General features: G+C 46.6%; 1 long non-coding RNA gene across 1 annotated transcript; it reads right to left on the reverse strand.

The window, feature by feature from the left end:
- Positions 1–711: 711 nt before the first annotated feature.
- LOC115324377 lies at positions 712–4119 on the reverse strand. Its single transcript, XR_005715466.1, has 3 exons — positions 4036–4119; positions 1290–1348; positions 712–741 (listed from the first exon to the last, which is right to left on the reverse strand). It is a non-coding gene; the product is annotated as an uncharacterized LOC115324377 (long non-coding RNA).
- Positions 4120–6513: the final 2394 nt, after the last annotated feature.

Here is a 6513-nt window from a genome sequence, read left to right on the forward strand (position 1 = left end):
GCTGTAACTACAATTAAGAGACTGGCTACAATAATGTTTTAGTGACTTCTTGTTGCAATCAATTTAATCAACTGTGCTTACACTATCTCAGGAGTGGCCAAACTGAGGCTCGCGTGCCGCACGCGGCTCTTTGCGGGTCCAAGTGCAGCTCGCGGCTCCCTGGAAAACGTGTCCCCATGACGCGTGTCCCCTAGACGAAAAGAGTTCTAGAATTTAGAAAGAGCTCACAGTCTTGGCAGCTTGGCAACACACTACATATATACACCTGGAATGCTTTTTGCCACATAGATGCGTCGAGTGACTCTGTTTCCTTTATTGTTCTAGAAAGACTTTCAACCGTATACGTATACCGGTTGTCAGGGGCAGTGACTGGCTAGTGAATCGGGTATTAATTTTTGCTTAGCAGTGGAAAGGACCTTCTGATGCATAGTGTCATTTGTTGTTATCGCCCATTATACTTGTCCTCTATGGAAATAACTGTTCCCTCCATATTGCTTCTTGTTAAAAGTAGCCCCGCCCCTTTCCTTTTTCCAGCGACTTTAAACTTTCGTAGTTTTGTCTGCGTCTCTAACTCCATGTCACACTGGCGGCCCCAGCACTATCCTAAACTCTTTTAATGTATATCATACACTGAATGAAAGTGAAAAGTTTTTTTTTTTTATTTTACCATTCCATCCTTATTCTGGAGGCTGATGCTAGGATCCACGCCATCATTCTTTGCAAGGATGTCCTCGTCAGCAACTGAAAAAAACAATTTCACAATAAAAAGGTACGGAAACCGAATTCCAGCGCTCATTTTACCGCTTTAATGAGTTGCATGTTACAACATAACCTCAAGAAGACCAGTCCTTCGCTGAAAGGTACAAGCAAACTAATTTTAAAGCTAATCAAGCAATATTTCAATGTGCACCTGGTGGATGCATGTGGAGCCTATTTGGGAGGTAATCTAGCTACGTTGGGGAACTTGCTACGTAGTCATGACATAGGAAGGACATTCCTCGGTCATCCTGCTCAGCAACAGAGCGCAGCCACAACAGTAGAGTAGAGAGCTCTTTGCCATTGATGCCTTCTTTCTCAGCATTATTATTTCCACCCTTTATGACTGAATATCCTTTATGCAAGATATAAGCGATGTGTTGCATATGACATGTTCGGCTCTGTCACCGCACAGCAAACTTCTTTCATATACTGCAGGTTCATTAAAAAGTTACCTTTTCAATGCTAAAGCATAGGTTCTGTTAGTACGGTAAACATACGAGTACCCAGAGGTCAGGCCATAAATGACTTACGTGTTAGGCAGTAGGGCCCTACAGCACCTCCCGCATCAACAGCCGAGCCGCAGGTAGTCCTGCAATTGATAGAGCAGGGTAAGTCAAAGAAAGGTGTTTCTAGCAGCTCTGCCGGTGTGCCCCCTAGCAGAAGTACTCACGCAAATTGGGGTGTAGGCAGAAAGCATGGCATTTCTCATCAACAAATCATGAGAACACACTGTTGCCGGCCTCAAACTGGATCCCTGTGCTATTTTTCTTTTTTTTTGTGATTTAGTTGATTCTTTGCTTTCCTTGTCACTCCCACTTTGTCACTTTGTTAAATAAAGAAGGCTTGGTAAAGTGCAAAGCCTTGACTGAGTGGTCAAACAGAGCAATACCGAGGAAGTATAAATGTTAAGGACTCAACATGACATTACGCAGAGTGTTGGGATTCCCAAGCTGCTTTCCACACCCACATTTTGTGCACGACCAGCTCTCTTTCTGCATCAGTTGGACCGGTCAGTTGTGTGCCCGTTTCGGTCGCTGGTAGCCATATGTGGCTGGCGCTGCTTTTGAGAGCATTGCAACATCGTCACTTTCAGCTTTTGTCCTGACATAAACCGCATCTAAAAATTAAATTAGCGCTAAGATTTAGCTTTTGGACACTCCCAGAAAAATAGGCTGTACCACATTACATAGACAGGTAATGATATTCTAGTGACAGAATTTCCACAAAAACTGCTTTGCGTTAGAAGGCACAAGGGCTGACGTTCCAGGGAGGTGCAGCTTTGTGTGAACTTGCAGATGCTCCAGCTGCCTGTTTGCGCCTGGCCAGTTCAGTTGCCCTTTCCTCTTGGGTTTCTAGTGGGTACAGTCGGAGACAAAAGTCTCCAGGACACGCAAGCTGCGACTGAAACGCACTGCTCTGCCATCTGCCGGCGGGTCGCCTGGTTTCGAGATCACAGAAGGGCGCATGTGCGTCCTATTGTGCCTTCCAACGTGTGCGCTTTGCCGCTCCGCTGCGGCGCGGCGCCTAACTCGGAATCGGGCGCGTGGTACCACTTCGGAGGTAATGCTTACTGACATGGCACCGATAAAGCAAGATGTCACGGCAGCTCAATTAAGCGATAAGCTGAACTGGTTATAAAACAAGGTGCGCTGACACGACGAAATGCGGCGCAATGCCCCAGGCGGTATCTCGAGTTTTGGAATGTATAGCAGACGCTCGTCAGCCGCCAGCGCTATCTCCGAGGCAGTACCATGTGCCCGATTCCTAGTTAGGTGCTGTGCCGCAGAAGAGCAGGAAACGCACATGTTTGCAGGCAGAGTAGGACGCACATGAGCTTTTGTGTGATCTCGAAACCAGGCGACCCGCTGGCAGGTGGCAGAGCAATGGGTTTCAGCCGCAGCTAGCACGTCCTGGGGACTTATGTCCCCGACTGTACATTTGTGATCATGAATAAATAAATTGGTCAGGAAGCAATGCAGCTGATGCAACATCAATGGAAGCCATGTATTGTATGACTCGCATGACTTGACATCGAATCAGCCACGATTGTGCGCCTAAGTTTGTGCTGCGGAGCGCAAGAGTTTGGCGCTCTGTTCATTAAATCGACAGAAGCGCCACCAAAGGACTGACACTCGAGCGTGCTCCTTTTGCACCGAGTATTTTTCGAAGTGCAAGTCATTTCTTCGCGCTGACAGAAACGCCGCCGAGACGAGGGGTGCAGTGGATCGCTGCCTCATTTCAGTTGAAGAATGCTTAACCAGGCGAGTAAAATGATTTGATTTCAAAGCCAGGACAGCAATTAGAATTACGGAAAAAGTTTGTTCCTGAATCTCACCTGAAGACGAAAAAAAAAAGCGCTATGATGGTACAGCCACAGAAAAGTTGTAGGGATGAGAGGACACTCCGATCGCTGCCCTTTGTAGAATGCACAGCCCTGCGAATAAAGATACTTCGATTGGAAAGCAAAAATGTTGTGGAAAAAGTTTGTCCATGCATATCGCCTGAAAACTAATTAATGTGCTATTTATTGAACGGTGGTGTGCCAGTATTGGAGTAGCACATCAACAAGTTCCGTCCCGCGCTGGAAGACGGAAACCCATGATATCTGACAAGTTTGAGAAATTCTTGTTTTGACAAGCGAGTTCAAGAATCTTGTCTTTCAGTTGAATCTAAACAGCATGCATGTTCAATAAATAGATCGGTCAAAGTAACATTCAGCATATCTGGTCGAAGCGAGTCTTCAAACCTTTCACAAATATTAAAACATTCGTGAAAATTTCCTAACGTCGCCGCGCATTTCGTTTCTATTTTTTTGGCTTTTACTTTACCGTTTTACAGAGCCCTTAATTAATTTATCTTCAAAATAATTTTGGAATCCGCGAGATGCTGGGTTCGTCATAAAACTGTGGTCGGAAGTGGCTCATACAGCTCGCCGACAGTTTCGGTGTGTTGCGCTACTGTACGCTATGCTTCGTTTAGTTACTACGCTCGGAGTGTGAAACTCGGAACGGTGAAGTACGAGCAAATTAGGGCGGACCTAAGGCACAGGAGCAACGGCGGCTTGTAGGGTGCCATATGATGTCACGTGCAAGGCAGTTCAGTTCACACGTTCAACTGAAGTATTAGTCAGCCCATGCATTCATCTGCCTAGCTTGGTGCCTCATATAAGCCGTTTACAATATTCACTTTTAATTACAGTCGCAATAAAGGAGAATAGAAAACGGCGATTGTTTGTGGCTACGTCGCAATTTGGGATGGTATAAAATACACACTCACCCGTCAGTTTGAGCATCTCGGCGTCGTAATAGCCTCCTCGAGTGTTCGCGTCACCGTCCCAAGACACCTTGTACGCTGTCCTACGCTCGAAATCGACCACATTCAAAGGATTGCAGTTTTTAAGTAAAGCCCTGTGGCCGTCGCTTATTTCTCCGTTCTCGCAAAACCAAGTGAAACCTACCGAAATATCTAAACCCTCGAAAACACTCCACGAGGAAGGGTGAGGCTGCCGAGGCAACAAAGCGTACGACACAACTGGATTTGGATTTGGATTCGAAGCTTTTGCAGACGCAGTTGCTCGAAGAACGAATATAAGCGGCGAACTTTTTTCAAAATATAAAGTACACATTAAAATTAACAGATCGTCGAGTGCCGAACACTGCGTATGAACTTGAATGAGAACATTTTTGACAGAAATCTGTCAAGTGTCAACACTGCGTGTAAAGAAACTGGCGCCGCATGTAGCCGATGCGTCGGCAGTAGCCGATACATTAAAGCCTAATTCATAATTTACGCGATCCTCTACAGTCCTCCGCCTGTGGCGCAGGCGTAGCGCGTCGGCCTACGGAACGAGAGGTCGCTGGTTCGACGCCCCCCGGGAGGAGGAAAAAGTCTTTTTTTTTCTGTGTGTGTTTTTCTTTTATTTTTGTTATATCTATGATGGTGTTGGTGGTGTTGGAAACTTTAATTCAGTCTAAAACACCTGCGACGCTCCTTCGTTAACGACCGCCCTGGTCCAAAAGGGTTCTGGTGCAGCTGAATACTGAATAATAAGGGTTCTTCTACCTTTCGTGTCGCCGGTTTTAGTACCTTTCGTGACTCGACGTGTTTCCGCTCAAGAACTTTGAAGGTCGTCTGAACGACGAGACATATAAGGCTTTTCCTTAATAAAAAAAAAATCACATCAACCCATTGACCACGCGGCTGAGGCCCGTCATATATCATACGCGAGATCCAACAACAGCTTTTTTTTTATCGCGACATAGCCTCAAATCGCCTATTTTGTAGCGTGCAAAGTTGCGGAGCCTCCTCGACTTTGGGCTGCTCATTCAGCTAAGCGGTGGCGCATTCCCCCGACTATTAAACATTCCAGCAAAGTAAAGCAAAGCAATGGCCGCGCGGTCTGTTTGGAACCTGAACTTAATTGCCGCCGCGACCGTCCGATGCGCACAACGGTTGCGGGGCTCGTGGAGTGTCGTATCTATAAAAATTAATGTGTCGACGAAACGTCTGTCGACCTTCCGTTGGTAATGAAAGGCGTAGATGAAGCATATGCGAAACGATGGACCCTACCGTAAGTACGGGTTTCCACGGTGCGTGATTGCAGGCGAACGCACAGTTGCCGGTGAATCGGGGACTCAGTGAGTAAAGACGAATCGCGTGACATAGTTGTGTCAGCACCTCACGAGCCCGCCACTCATCACATGCTGGCAAATATGTCGCGACCCATATATCAATTGTTATAAACGCCTCGGACGGCGCCGTCAGAATACCCGGGGCAACAATTAATTAAGCACTGTTGATGAACATTGTGCGCTAAGAAAGTCCCGACGGCCGGGAAATAAGGCGCTTTTGATGGAACCGAAGTGAAACATAAAACTTTTGACGGCCATTAGACCATCTCTGACGGCCCATCAAGAGTGTCCAACAGACCATTAGGCGCCGTCAGGAACTTCTGATGGACCATCTGAACGCACCTGATGGTCCATAAGGACAGTCGAATGGTGCGTCAAGAATGAGCTGATGGTCCATCAGACTTTCCTGATGGTCCATCAGGAAGCCTGATGGGCCATCAAAGAAGTCAAACGGTCCATCAGGAAAGTCAGATGGTCCGTCAGGAATGGGCTGATGGTCCTTTAGGAGTGGGCTGATGGTCCATCAGACTTCTTTGATGGTCCATCAGGAAACCTGACGGACCGTCAGAAAAGTCTGATGGACCATCAAGAAACTCTGATGGTCCATCAGGAAAACCTGATGGTCTTTTCGATCGGGATAGTTTCTTAAAATGTTAATTTGTGAAAATCCATGGTTTCAATTAGAAACTTGCTAAGTATCATCAAAACACACAAAATCCACTTTCTTTGTGAAGATATCAGACAAGAGCAGCATTTTAAGGCGTTTTTTTTTAGAAATAGTCAATTTGGACGCGTTTCCAGACTTCGGTTTCTTACCAGAGCGCATCTTTGCGCTTGCGATCCTGCTGCCCGGAGGCCGCAGCGCAAAGCCACCCCGTCGCCTTCCTCGTAGGATAGAGGGAAGCAAGGCGCACGTATGTTGCGCGTCTAAGCCCCTGGGGAACAGGACCGTGGAGGCAGAGATGCGCTCCGATAAGAAACTGAAACCTAGAAACTTATCCAAGTCAAGCGTTTTTACAGAACGGGTAAAATGCCACCGCTGCATTATACCCTTCTAAAAATAGTTCATTTTCTGGTTTCCAATGACTCAGCAAGTTGCTAATTGAAACCATATGTTCATATT

Source organism: Ixodes scapularis, unplaced genomic scaffold (genome assembly GCF_016920785.2).
Source record: "Ixodes scapularis isolate PalLabHiFi unplaced genomic scaffold, ASM1692078v2 PGA_scaffold6__148_contigs__length_123643588, whole genome shotgun sequence".
Lineage (NCBI taxonomy): Eukaryota > Metazoa > Arthropoda > Arachnida > Ixodida > Ixodidae > Ixodes > Ixodes scapularis.